This window comes from Vulpes vulpes, chromosome 2 (genome assembly GCF_048418805.1).
Source record: "Vulpes vulpes isolate BD-2025 chromosome 2, VulVul3, whole genome shotgun sequence".
Taxonomy (NCBI): domain Eukaryota; kingdom Metazoa; phylum Chordata; class Mammalia; order Carnivora; family Canidae; genus Vulpes; species Vulpes vulpes.
The window spans coordinates 57,880,231-57,895,209 of NC_132781.1; the positions used below are offsets into that span (position 1 = coordinate 57,880,231).

At 38.7% G+C, this 14,979-nt stretch overlaps 1 protein-coding gene and 1 pseudogene across 4 annotated transcripts in view; both read left to right on the forward strand.

The window, feature by feature from the left end:
* The window catches only part of SCAI (suppressor of cancer cell invasion), a 154,278-nt gene that overhangs the window by 28,573 nt on the left and 110,726 nt on the right, over positions 1 to 14,979 (forward strand). The window lies entirely within an intron of this gene.
* LOC112927874 (small ribosomal subunit protein uS10-like) lies at positions 12,544 to 12,951 on the forward strand (annotated as a pseudogene).

Genomic DNA, 14,979 nt, shown 5'->3' on the forward strand with positions numbered 1-14,979 from the left:
CAAATACCTTTATATATGTTTATTGGTTTTTTTGTATGTCCTGTTTTTCTTTTTTTTTTCTTTCTTTTTTTTTTTAATCTTTATTTATTTATGATAGTCACAGAGAGATAGAGAGAGGCAGAGACACAGGCAGAGGGAGAAGCAGGCTCCATGCACCGGGAGCCCGACATGGGATTCGATCCCGGGTCTCCAGGATCGCGCCCTGGGCCAAAGGCAGGCGCCAAACCGCTGCGCCACCCAGGGATCCCTGTATGTCCTGTTTTTCACGTGACGGGGCTATTCAAGAATTTTGTCCAATGACAGAGCTGAATAGTTGTAACAAACTGTATGGCTTACAAAGCCTAAAATATTTACTATCTGGCCTTTTATGAAAAAAGTTGCTTACACTTATAGTTACAATAACTATTTTAATGTCAGTTCTGGGTTGGTTTTGATTGGTTGATTTTTCTCATCGCTGGTCAAATTTTCCTATTTCTTTGGATACCTAGTAATCTTTGTTTGGATGCCAGACTCTGTGGGGGCACTGGAGTTTTTTGGTTTTGTTATTTCTGGAGATTTTTCCCAGGATACAGTTAAATCATTTAGAAATATTTTGATCCTATTGCGTATTTGTTTTAAGCTTTCTTGGGTGGGACCAAATCAACATTTAGGGCTTACAGCAGTAGGGCTTATCATTCTTAACTGCTGTGGCAAGACCCTGTGGAATACTCTATCAGGAAATTAAATGTAAAGTTTTGCTTAGAAAAAGTCTGGCTAATGGGAATAGCACTATTGTAAACTCTAGGCTCTGTTCCCTCTATTCCTCTTGGATGATTTTTTTCCCCTCTGTCTTTGATAGTTTTCTTGGATGCATGGGTGGGTGCATATCTGGTGCAATACTTTAGAGGAACTCCCCACAGATCTCTAGTATTTTCTCTCTGTTTAGCTTTTTCCTCTGCAATAATCTACCCTGTGAACTCTAGCTGTCTTGGTCTCCCTGGACTCTCAGCTCCATCTTTTCAACTTAGGATATTCCTTGGGCTCTGCCTGAGCTCCCCTTCTCTGGGCCACACCCTGGAAATACTCTCAAGGCAGTTAGCTGGGGCAGTTGTAGGATTCACTTTTTGTCCTCAAAGATCACTGGATTTTGTTGCCTGATGTACAGTGTCTTGAAAACCAGTCTATTGTCTGAACTATTTTGTCTGCTTTCTTTTTGTTATTTAATGTAAGGGGGTAAATCTGGTTCTTATTACTGTATCTTGGCCAGAAGTGGAACTCTTTGAGATTTTTTTTAAGATCCTGAATGGGTACTTAATTTTATCAAAATTTTTTTCTGTGTCTATGGAGATGATCATATGATTTTTTTTCTCTTCTCATTTTTCTGTTACTGTGTATTGAATTACATGACTTGATTTTTTCTAATGTTAAATCAGCCTTCCATTTCTAGAATAAACCATACTTAGTCATGATGTATTATCTATTTTTTATATATTGCTGTATATACAATATATACAGCATATGTATATAGGAACTAGTATATTTTTTAGAGTTTTTGCATCATATACTGCCCTTTGGGTTTTGACATGAAGGCTATCCTGGTTCATAAAATGGGTTGGGAAACATTTCTTCTTTTTCTGTAGAAAAGTTTTGTTAGTATTGGTGCGTTTTCTTCCGTAAATGGTTAGAAAAATCCTCTGGTGAAGCCATGTGGTGATTTCATTAGGGAAATGGCTTAATTACAGATTATTTCTTTAATAGACATAGGACCATTCAGATTTTTCATTTGTTTACATTTGAGTTTTAGTCAGCTGATTTTCTAAGAAGACAAATGATCTCTTCAAGGTCTTATATCTAATAATGAATAAATCTTCCAGTCCTGTGCTTTTTGACTTTGTGAGACTAGAATAATGCATACTTTTGAATTTGAATACTCTTTTATTTTTTTATTTTTTATTTTTTATTTTTTAAATTTTTATTTATTTATGATAGTCACAGAGAGAAAGAGAGAGAGAGGCAGAGACACAGGCAGAGGGAGAAGCAGGCTCCATGCACCGGGAGCCCGACGTGGGATTCGATCCCGGGTCTTCAGGATTGCGCCCTGGGCCAAAGGCAGGCGCCAGACCGCTGTGCCATCCAGGGATCCCCTGAATACCCTTTAAAAAATTTTTTTTATTTAAAGATTTTATTTATTTATTCATGACAGAGAGAGAGAGAGAGACAGGCAGAAGCAGGCTCCATGCAGGGAGCCCGACGCGGGACTCAATCCTGGGTCTCCAGGATCATACACCGGGCCAAAGGCGGCGCCAAACTGCTGGACTACCAGCAGTTTGAATTTCTATACTCTTTTATCCTCTACAGTAGATTATATTCTAGCAGGCAGGTTCGGTCTCTGATAAAATTTAGTATCACTGGAGGATTAGGGCCAAATAGATATATTTAAATTAAATTAAAGCATAATTGAGGTTTGTATTGAGATTTTACTTTATTTTTTAAAAGATTTTATTTGAGAGAGACAGAGCACATGAGAGGGAGGGAGAGGCAGAGAGAGAAGCAGACTCTCTGTTGAACAGAGCCCAAAGTGGGGCTCAGTCTCAGGATCCTGAGAGCATGACCTGAGCTGAAGGCAGATGCTTACCTGACTGAGCCACCTAGGCGTATGAGATTTTAAAAGGAGAGAGCTTGTTGTTTCAGTACTTCATTTGGGCTCTTTCAGTCTCTAAAAGGTACATTTTACCTTTGGTAGTGGATTGCTTTTGGTTAGAATATGTATGGAAGAAACAGGTGGGGGTAGTATAGTTCTTAAACTTTATTTTATTATTTTATTTTTTATTTTTTGTTCTTAAACTTTAGAAGTAATATTTATATCGTATTTGTTTTTCCATATTTCAATTTTATTTCTTTTTTTTTTTTCAAAGATTTTATTTATTTATGCATGAGAGACATATATAGAGAGAGGCAGAGACACAGGCAGAGGGAGAAGCAGGCTCCACGCAGGGAGCCTGACATGGGACTGGATCCCAGGTCCCTAGGATCACGCCCTGGGCTGCAGGCGGCGCTAAACCGCTGTGCCACCGGGGCTCCCCTTATTTTTATTTCTTAAAACCTAGTAGATGAATGGTCTGTCTGTAATTCTAGGGCAATTGAAAGAAAGAAAAATAACTCTAGTTCGGGATATGACTTACCAAACTGATTTTTATATCTATTCGAGAGAGATTGTAATTAAGATTCTATTTTCAGGGAAAATTTAGTGAATATGTAACATTTGAATACCATAAAATGTGTCCATCTTGTTATAGTAGACGTAGTTTAAGATTCACAAGTTGGGAAAGAATGTGAGTTTGAGTGGAGAGGGTTCAATTGAAGGTCTGTTTCTATAAAGTATGTAGTCTATTGCCAAAAGAAATATTACCTAGCAGCAGTTTACATGTGCCAAGAGAGGCCAGGAAAGTCTTGTAGTAGAAATTGTACAAGGGAGCTGTACAGGCGAGATGTCAGGCAGGAAATAAAGCCTACAATGCTAAAAAATTTTTACTGGATGACTAGGTCATTGGAAAGAAATCTTCCAATGCTTGTATTTTTTATCACGCTTTTATGTTGAATAGCCAGTTGAGAATTGCAGTCAGGTAATTTAAACTGTTGAAAAAATGTAAACCAAAACTTAAGAATTTTTCTGAGATTATATTGAATAAGTATTATTTCTGTCTTTTTCCTGCATAGTGTTTATTCTCTGAGATTAGGTTTGGAAATGTACTGGAAGAGGGGCTTTAAGTTCTTAGGAGTAAAATACAGTAGGTAAACAATTTACTTTTCTGTGTCCAAAATGGGAATAGAGAAAATATAAATAAGTAATTGTACCAAAGTATTTATCTGTGGTTCTTTTTCTTTCTTTCTTTCTTTCTCCTTCCTTCCTTCCTTCCTTCCTTCCTTCCTTCCTTCCTTCCTTCCTTCCTTCCTTCCTTCCTTCCTTCCTTCTTCTTTTTTTTTTTTTTTAAGATTTTACTTATTTACTCATGAGAGACACGCAGAGAGAGACAGGCAGAGACACAGATAGAGGGAGAAGCAGACTCAATGCAGGGAGTCCGACGTAGGACTCGATCCCGGGTCTCCAGGATCACGCCCTGGACTGAAGGTGGCACTAAACCACTGAGCCACCCGGGCTGCCTGGTTCTTTTTATTTCTAAAACACATTTCCCACTTTTACTGTACACATTCAGATGTATACTGTACAGAAATTTTGAGGAACATCTAATTCGGATTCCTTTATTGTGTGGGGAGAAGAAACAAGGCAGGGACCAATGAGGTATGAGTAACTTGCCCAGTATCATGAAGGGGAGATAGAACTTTTCCTTAATGACTGTTGGCTTAGTGAGTTACTTGAAATTTCAAATGTACGGCTATGGCCTTCCTTGTCTCGCTACCTCATGGTGATGTATCATCTTTTAGTTCACTACCAGCAAAAGTAAAAACTATCAAGACCTTTTGAAAACCATTATAATTCAGGAAACAAAAATAGTATTGACATTTTAAATAAAGTAAGAGTAGTTTTAGGTTCTTCAAATTGAGAGAAGTTTATTAAGAAATTATTTATAAGCTTTGTAGGCTGCTTCTACATTGGTGACATACTCTCTTCCATTATGAGTGCCCCTTAATATTCAGATACGTTTTAAACATTAGTTTAAACTAATGTTTAAAACACTAAAAGGAGGGGCAGCCCCGGTGGCTCAGTGGTTTAGCGCCGCCTTCATCCAAGGGTGTGATCCTGGAGACCCAGGATCGAGTCCCATGTCGGGCTTCCTGCATGGAGCCCGTGTCTCTGCTTCTCTCTCTTTCTCTGTCTCTCGTGAATAAATAAATAAAATCTTTAAAAAAAAAAAAAACACTAAAAGGAATAGAGATGGTCCTGTAATTTGTTCTAAGCCATCTTTGTAACTAATCTATGTTAAACTCTTTTCTAGGGCAAGACTTAAAATCAGTCTGGTTTACTTCTGAGCCATATAATGTTGGTGTTAATTATTTTAAAAATGCACACAGTTCATAACAACATTAAAGAAATTTTTGAAGAAGCCTTCCCCAAAATTTGCCACTTAATATGAGAAAAATTTCTTTTTCCAGAGAAGTTTATTTTTAAATTTTTAAAAATTTTTAAATTTTTAAAAAACAATTTTATTTTTATTTATTTATTTGAGAGAGAGAGAAAGAGCAAGCGCATGGGCAGTGGGAAAAGGGAGGAACAGGTTCCTTGCTGAGCAGGGAGCCCGATGTGGGGCTCGATCTCAGGACCCTGGGATCACAACCTGAGCCAAAGGCAGACACCTAATGACTGAGTCATCCAGGTGCCCCTTTAAAATTTTAATTAAGAGATCAAGACATTATCTGAAATCAAGAGTTAGATGTTTAACCAACTAAGCCTCCCAGGCACCCCTAGAAAAGTTTTATTTTGAGCTCAAGCTGCAGCTGCATTATGGTCAGTCCAGCAAAGGTAGTGTCGAATTATGGTTAAGAGCTAGGGCTTTGCCCCTTACTAGCTCTGGACTATTGAGCAAGTTACTTCCCTTGCATTGTCTCAATTTCTTCAGCTGTAAAATGGAAATGATAATACTATGTACCTCGTGTACTGTGTTTTGAGGATTCCATGAATACTTGTGAATTGCTTAGAAAAGTTCTTGAAGTAAATTCGATGATTTAAACTAGCATTTTCCTGTGTAAAGCAGTAATTCAATATTCTGCAACTCAGTCTCTTAGTCATAAATATTTCCTTCCTTTTTTTAGTCTTATAAAATCTTTCACTCATCCCTGCTCCCCAGAGACAACCCAAAAGTCCCACCTAATCAGTACCAGGCTGTAGGTCTTGGCTCTTGTGATAGTCTCTACATCAGACTTGATGTAGTAGTCTCCACGTCGCTTTCTCATGTGTCTCTCTTTTTTTTTTTTTTAATATTTTTTTTAACTTTTATTTATTTATGATAGTCACACAGAGAGAGAGAGAGAGGCAGAGACATAGGCAGAGGGAGAAGCAGGCTCCATGCACCGGGAGCCCGACATGGGATTCGATCCCGGGTCTCCAGGATCGCGCCCTGGGCCAAAGGCAGGCGCCAAACCGCTGCGCCACCCAGGGATCCCCTCTCATGTGTCTCTCTGAGCCCATATTCCACTCCCAGCATTCAGGGTTGGATAACTGCAGGAGATACTCCCATTCTCCTCTTACCCCTTTTCTTTCCCTCACCTTTTCAGCCCTTGGTCTTCTTGTGCTCTCCTTCCCTTTTGCTTCTGCACTTGATCTTTTGGCACTATTTTAAGTTCTGATAGGAAATATATTTTTTCTACTCATTTTCTTTTCTTGGATCAATCATTTTCCTTTTAGGCTTACACTTTTGTCTTATATCTTTGAGTTCTTGGTTCGTGGAGTTCATTTTTTTCTTAATTTTCTTGATTTATTTCAAGAATGAGAAGAAATGTACATGGAATATGTGCTTTTCTTCATCTTTATGTTGAATATTATATTTCTAAGCCTATTTTTATATTTTATGTAATTTTGTATTGGTCTGAAATCTAATGCTCTAGTCTTTTAAAAGGCATAGATTAAAATTCTGTTTCTGTCACTTGCCTCGTTTTTGACTTTGAGCATTTTACTTCATCATTTGAGACTTAATTTTCTTATTTTAAAAAATTGCTTCATAAGATCATCCAATGTTATAAATTTAGATTAACTTCTGCTTAAAAATGATGCACTTCCTTATGCATCTACATTTCTCTCTTGATACAAAAAAGTAGAAAAGGTTATAACTAAAAATAAGGAAAATGATTGAGAACAGAGTAGCTGATGAGAGATTTAGTAAGAATTTTGATCAAAACTTGATAGAGGAAAAAGTAACTGACATAGGACAGAGATACTATTACCCTTTAGATCTTATCTTTAGGACCTGAAGACACAGTGCCTTGAAGAAGCACACTGTTTCACTCCACAAATTTCATAAGAGGCTCCAGTTACTTCAGAGATGGAAGTGAGACATTGAACGAGAAAAGGGGCATTGGCTCAAAATCTGTTCACTGAAGTGTTGGATCTCTAGGTCCTCTGTCTTACACTGTGCAGCCAGAAAACTACTTGCCCTCCACCTCTCAATTATTCAGAAATCAAATGTGACCAGGGGCAGGGCTCTTTAAATTGGAGACATTTCAGGATGGAGTGACTCATGGGAGAGAAAATGGGGAATATATGTGTGCTGAACAGTGGACCTACAACCTCTCACCTCATCTCCCAAATAAGCTATGACTCTTGATTACTTGCCACCAGACTTTGGTGGCTAATTCAGGAAATTGAAGAGATATTTTTTAGATAAACTGAAGAAAATTCAAAGAAAATACTTTCTCATACTGACATTTAAGGGTCTCTAATGAAAGAGCTATTTCCTATAGGGAAGTTCCCTGATTGAAAACCCTGTCCATGCACCAGGGCTGCCAATCCCATCTTTCAGGGCCTTATTCTTAAATAGAAACAGGCAATTACTAAGGATCATGAGACATCAGAAAAAGCCTTCAACATGAACAGCAGAGACCAAAATGAAAACATTGCATAAAGGAATCTGGTGGATATAGAGGTAGGTCAGGACTCTGAGTAAAAATGTAAAATGAAAAAAAAAAATGGAGGTGTCTAGGTGGTACAGTCAGTTAAGTATTCAGCTCTTAGTTTAGTCTCTGGTTGTGGTCTTGGGGTCGTGGGGTCGATCCTGTGTCAGGCACCATGCTTGGGGAGGAGTCTGCTTAATATTCTCCACCCCCCCGCCGACTCACATTCGCTCCCTCTGTCTCTCAAAAAAAAACCCAAAAACCAAAAAACAAACCCACCAAACCAAACAAAAACTTCTCTAACTAACTAATAATATCATAGAAATATGGATTTATAGGGCAGCCTGGGTGGCTCAGCGGTTTAGCGCTACCTTCGGTCCAGGGCCTGATCCTGGAGACCTGGGATCAAGTCCCACGTCCGGCTCCCTGCATGGAGCCTGCTTCTCTCTCTGCCTGTGTCTCTGCCTCTCTCTCTCTCTCTCTCTCTGTCTCTCATGAATAAATAAATTCTTTAAAAAAAAAGAAATATGGTTTTATAAAATGAGAATTGGATTCTTTGAAGAAAGAATAATTCAGTAATAAAAAAGAACTTCTGGATTTGTATAACTATGGCAGCTCAAATGAAAAAACAAAACTTTTTTTTTTGGTATATTGGAGTTCAATTTGCCAACATACAGAAAAATACCCAGTGCTCATCCCATCAAGTGCCCCCCTCAGTGCTCATCACCCAGTCACCCCAACCCCCTGCCCACCTCCCTTTCCACCACCCCTTGTTTGTTTCCCAGAGTTAGGTATCATGTTCTGTCTCCCTCACTGATATTTCCCACTCATTTTCTCTCCTTTACCCTTTTTTCCCTTTCACTATTTTTTATATTCCCCAAATGAATGAGACAAACTATATAATGTTTGTCCTTCTCTGATTGACTTACTTCACTCAGCATAATACCCTCCAGTTCCATCCACGTCGAAGTAAATGGTGGGTATTTGTCATTTCTAATGGCTGAGTAATATTCCATTGTATACATATAGCACATCTTCTTTATCCATTCATCTTTCAGTGGACACCGAGGCTCCTTCCACAATTTAGCTATTGTAGACGTTGCTGCTATGAACATTGGGGTGCAGGTGTCCTCGCGTTTCACTGCATCTGTATCTTTGAGGTAGATCCCCAGCAGTGCAACTGCTGGGCTGTAGGGCAGGTCTATTTTTAACTCCTTGAGGAACCTCCACACATTTTTCCAGAGTGGCTGCACCAGTTCACATTCCCACCAACAGTGCAAGAGGGTTCCCCTTTCTCCACATCCTTTCCAACATTTGTTGTTTCCTGTCTTGTTAATTTTCACCATTCATACTGGTGTGAGGTGGTATCTCATTGTGGTTTTGATATGTATTTCCCTGATGGCAAGTGGTGCGGAACATTTTCTCATGTGCTTGTTGGCCATGTCTATGTCTTTGTGAAATTTCTGTTCATGTCTTTTGCCCATTTCAGGATTGGATTGTTTGTTTTTTGGGTGTTGAGTGTAATAAGTTCTTTATAGATCTTGGAAACTAGCCCTTTATCTGATAGGTCATTTGCAAATATCTTCTCCCATTCTGTAGGTTGTTGTCTTTTAGTTTTGTTGACTGTTTCTTTTGTTGTACAGAAGCTTTTTATCTTGATTAAGTCCCAATACTTCATTTTTGCTTTTGTTTCCCTTGCCTTCATAGATGTATCTTGCAAGAAGTTGCTGTGGCCAAGTTCTAAAAGGGTATTGCCTGTGTTCTCCTCTAGGATTTTGATGGAATCTTGTCTCACATTTAGATCTTTCATCCATTTTGAGTTTATCTTTGTGTATGCTGTAAGAGAATGGTCTAGTTTCATTCTTCTGCATGTGGCTGTCCAATTTTCCCAGCACCATTTATTGAAGAGACTGTCCTTTTTCCAGTGGATAGTCTTTCCTGCTTTGTCGAATAGTAGTTGACCATAGAGTTGAGGGCCCATTTCTGGATTCTCTATTCTGTTCCACTGATCTACGTGTCTGTTTTTGTGCCAGTACCACACTGTCTTGATGACCACAGCTTTGTAGTACAACCTGAAATCTGGCATTGTGATGCCCCTGGCTCTAGTTTTCTTTTTTAATATTTCCCTGGCTATTCAGGGTCTTTTCTGATTCCACATAAACTTAAGATTATTTTTTCCAACTCTCTGAAGAAAGTCCATGGTATTTTGATAGGGATTGCATTAAATGTGTAAGTTGCCTTGGGTAGCATAGACATTTTCACAATATTAATTCTTCCAATCCATGAGCATGGAATATTTTTCATACATCTCTTTGTGTCTTCCTCAATTTCTTTCAGAAGTGTTCTGTAGTTTGTAGGGTATAGATCCTTTAGATCCTTTACCTCTTTGGTTAGGTTTATTCCTAGATCTCTTATGCTTTTGGGTGCAATTGTAAATGGGATTGACTCCTTAATTTCTCTTTCTTCAGTCTCATTGTTAGTGTATAGAAATGCCACTGACTTCTGGGCATTGATTTTGTATCCTGCCACACTGCTGAATTGCTGTATGAGTTCTAGCAATCTTGGGGTGGAGTCTTTTGGGTTTTCTATGTACAGTATCATGTCATCTGCAAAGAGGGAGAGTTTGACGACTTCTTGCCAATTTGAATGCCTTTTATTTCTTTTTGTTGCCTGATTGCTGAGGCTAGGACTTCTAGTACTGTGTTGAAGAGCAATGGTGAGAATGGACATCCCTGTCTTGTTCCTGATCTTAGGGGAAAGGCTCCCCGTGTTTCCCCATTGAGAATGATATTTGCTGTGGGCTTTTCGTAGATGGCTTTTAAGATGTTGAGGAATGTTCCCTCTATCCCTACACTTTGAAGAGTTTTGATCAGGAATGGATGCTATATTTTGTCAAATGCTTTCTCTGCATCTATTGAGAGGATCATATGGCTCTTGTTTTTTCTCTTGTTGATATGATCTATCACATTTTTTTTTTAAAGAAATAATTTTTTTTTAAATTTTTTATTTATTTATGATAGTCACAGAGAGAGAGAGAGAGGCAGAGACACAGGCGGAGGGAGAAGCAGGCTCCATGCCCCAGGAGCCTGATGTGGGATTCGATCCCGGGTCTCCAGGATCGCGCCCTGGGCCAAAGGCAGGCGCCAAACCGCTGCGCCACCCAGGGATCCCTGATCTATCACGTTGATTGCTTTATGAATGTTGAGCGAGCCTTGCATCCTGGGGATAAATCCCACTTGGTCATGGTGAGTAATCTTCTTAATGTACTTTGGATCCTATTGGCTAGTATCTTGTTGAGAATTTTTGCATCTGTGTTCATCAGGGATATTGGTCTATACTTCTCCTTTTTGGTGGGGTCTTGTCTGGTTTTGGAATTAAGGTGATGCTGGCCCCATAGAACAAGTTTGGAAGTATTCCATCCCTTTCTATCTTTCGGAACAGTTTTAGTAGAATAGGTATTGTTTCTTCTTTAAACGTTTGATAGAATTCCCCTGGGAAGCCATCTGGCCCTGGACTTTGTGTCTTGGGAGGTTTTTGATGACTGCTTCAATTTCCTCCCTGGTTATTGCCCTGTTCAGGTTTTCTATTTCTTCCTGTTCCAGTTTTGGTAGTTTGTGGTTTTCCAGAAATGCATCCATTTCTTCCAGATTGCCTAATTCATTGGCGTATAGCTGCTTATAATATGTTTTTAAAATCGTTTGTATTACCTTGTGATCTCTCCTTTTTACTTCGTGATTTTATTAATTAGAGTCTTTTCTCTTTTGTTTTTAATAAGGCTGGCTAATGGTTTATCTATCTTATTAATTCTTTCAAAGAACCAACCTGGTTTTGTTGATCTGATCTGTTCAGACCAGTTCTTCTGGTCTGTACTTCATTGAGTTCTGCTCAGATCTTTATGAACTCTCTTCTTCTGCTGGGTGTAGATTTATTTTCTGTTCTTTCTGCAGTTACTTTAGGTGCAAGGTTAACTTGTGTATTTGAGTTTTTTCCAATTTTTTGAGGGATGCTTGTATTGCAATGTATTTCCCTCTCAGGACTGCTTTTGCTGTATCCCAAAGATTTTGAACGGTTGTATCTTCATCCTCATTCGTTTCCATGAATCTTTTTAATTCTTCTCTAATTTCCTGGTTGACCCTTTCATCTTTTAGCAGGATGGTCTTTAACCTCCACGAAAACATTTTTTTTAAGTGGTTGAAACCAAGTGAAATTGAAGAAATCTCCCAGAAACTAAAAGAAGAACACAATGATAGAAAATAAGAGAAAAAGGAAGACACAGTTGCAGCTATAGTAGAGCTTCATTGGCCTGCTTCTGCTCCCAACTCACTGCTATTCACTTTCCTCAAGGAACAAGTTGGTCAGGAAGCCATGCTGTGGCCATGGATTTTATTTAATTAATTAATTCATTTTAAAAAGATTAGGGGATCCCTCGGTGGCGCAGCGGTTTGGCGCCTGCCTTTGGCCCAGGGAGCGATCCTGGGGACCTGGGATCGAATCCCACGTTGGGCTCCCGGTGCATGGAGCCTGCTTCTCCCTCTGCCTGTGTCTCTGCCTCTCTCTCTCTCTCTCTGTGTGACTATCATAAATAAATAAAAAAAAAATTTTAAAAAAAAGATTATTTATTTATTTATTTATTATTTTAAAAATTTATTTATTTATTCATGAGAGACACAGAGAGAGAGAGAGAGAGAGGCAGAGAGAGAAGCAGGCCCCATGCAGGGAGCCCAATGTAGGACTCGATCCTGGGTCTCCAGGATCATGCCCTGGGGTGAAGGCGGCGCTAAACAGCTGAGCCACCCAGGCTGCCCCTATTTATTTATTTTAGAGAGAAAGTGTGTGAACAGGAGGTGGGGCAGAGGGAGAGGGAGAGAGAATCCCAAGTAGACTCCCTGCTGAGCATGGAACCTGACATGGGGCTCAACTCCACAACCTCAAGATCATGACCCCAGCCAAAATTGAGAGTTGGACACCCAACTGACTGAGCCACCCAGGTGCTCCATGGCCATGGCTTTTAAAAGCACCTGAAAGACCCCTGTGGAACCACAGGTGGTAATTAACTCAATTAGAATGACTAACCAGCCACAGTGTAGAACCTCTGAGGAAGGTATAGGCTGACTTGATCGGCAGTGCAAAAGAAAAGAATCTTAAATTGAAAGGACCAGTTCAGATGCCTACCATGACTCTGAAAATCACAAGAAAAACTCTTTATGGTGAATATTCTAAGAGTTGGGATTGTTTTCAGTTCAGGATCCACAAGCAAGACACTGATTGGCTTCATCCTTCTGAAATTGTTAAACAGATTACCTCCATCAGTATTGAGCCAGGAGTTGAAGTTGAAGTCACCATTGCACATGCTTAAATCAACCTTTTTAATAAATTGATTATCAATTGTTAAGAAAAAAAAAGAGCAAAGATGAGAGGCTTACAAAATTAATTGAGGAGGTTCAATGACAGACTAATAGAAGCTGCATAAGGAAAGAAGAGAGAAAAATAATACAAAACAAAAAGAAAATAAGAAAATTGTCCAGAACTGATGTTTCAGAGTGAAAAGCCTCTGATTGGGTAGCACAGTGAATGAAAAAAGAACCATATAAGGCCCAGCATGTTGAAATTGCAGAAAATCCTTTACAAAAGATAAAATAAAGGTCTTGAAAGCTTGCAGATGGACAGACAGGCACACACACACACCCTTTACATCACTTTTATGGAATAGAGAATAAGAATAAGTCAGACTTCACAATTGCAACTCTAAGAGGCTAAAAGACAATGGAGTAGTGCTTGAAAAATTCTGATAAAAAATTACTTTCAACCTGAATTTGATACCTGGCCATATTACCAATTGTTAGTGGCATAATACAATACCATGTTTTGATCAGCAGAGATTTGGAAATTTTATCTTTCATGTGCCCTTTCTTAAGACTACTTGAAGGTGGACCACATGGATGGCTCTGTCAGTTAAGCATCTGACTTTAGCTCAGGTCCTGATCTCAGGGACTTGGGATAGAGACCCGCACTCAGCAGAGAGTTTGCTTGTCCCTCTCCTTCTGCCCCTACCCGTGCTCATGCTCTGTCTCCCTCCCAGATAAATAAATAAAAATCTTAAAAAAACAAAAAAACATGACTACATGAAGGGTGCTCTGTGGCAAAGTAAGGAATTATTCCATGAAAGATGATGATAACAGACTTCAAGGAGTGGTAACTCCAACCACTTTTATTGTAGGAGAACAATAAAAGTGAAGTTTCAAGATGACACAGTATATAACAGATCTGAGAACAATCAGTCCACCGTGTTGAGAAATGGAGTGCTATGGCAAAGAAGTGCCCAGGGGAAAATAACAGACTTTACTTGGGGACAAATATAGATTATTTTATATGATAGAACATTAAGAATAATATTGATACACCTATGATGGAATATTTTGGAAAACTTAAAGTTAGATATAAGAATCTGAGGCATGTGTAAATACCAGGGGGAGGAGGGCTCTAGGTTTTTGACTAGTTGACTGGAGTATGAAGTTTTAGAATGACAATCCTTTATTTTTAAAGATTTTATTTATGTATTTATTTATTTATTGAGAGAGGGAGAAAGAACATAAGTTGGGGGAGGGCAGAGGGAGAGGAAGAGGGAGAGAATCTCAAACAGACTCCCCTCTGAGCACAGGGCTCTCTGTCTTATCACCCTGAGATCATGACCTGAGCCAAAATCAAGAGTTGGATGCTTAACCAAGAGAGCCACCCTGGTGCCCCTGGAATGATAATCTTTTAAATGATGGAGTCTTCCTGTAATTGGAGTTTCTAAATCTAAAAATATTCTTGACTTACTCTTTAAAAATCTAAATGTTCATGTCTTATTACAAAGCGACAGTAATTGAGGCAGTGTGGTCCTGACATAATGATAGACCTTTAGATCAATGGAATTGAATTGAAAGTCCAGAAATAAAATCCATACATTGTGGTTAATTAATTTTCAGTAGGGGTACTGAGAGAATCGGTGGTGAAATGATAGTCTTTTCTATAAATGGTGCTGGGGATAATAGGATATCCACATGCGAAAGAATGAAGTTGGACCCCTAGCCTCACATTATATATGAAAATTAACTAAAGTGGGTCACGGACCTAAATGTAAGAGCTAAAACTAAAACTCCTAGAAGAAAACGAAGTAAATCTTTGTGACCTTGGATTAGACAATGATTTCTTAGATATGACACCGAAAATAAGTGACAAAAGAAAAAATAGATAAATTGGATTATATCAAAAATGAAAACCTTTTTGTTTCAAACACCTTCAAGAAACTGAAAAGACAACCCACAGAATGGGAAAATTGATTTGCAAATCATATATCTGATAAGGGACTTCAACTCAGAATGTAAAAAAAAAAAAAAAGTTCTTTCAAGTATAAAAAAGCAAAATATATATGTCTAGAGGATTTGGAAAAGCAAT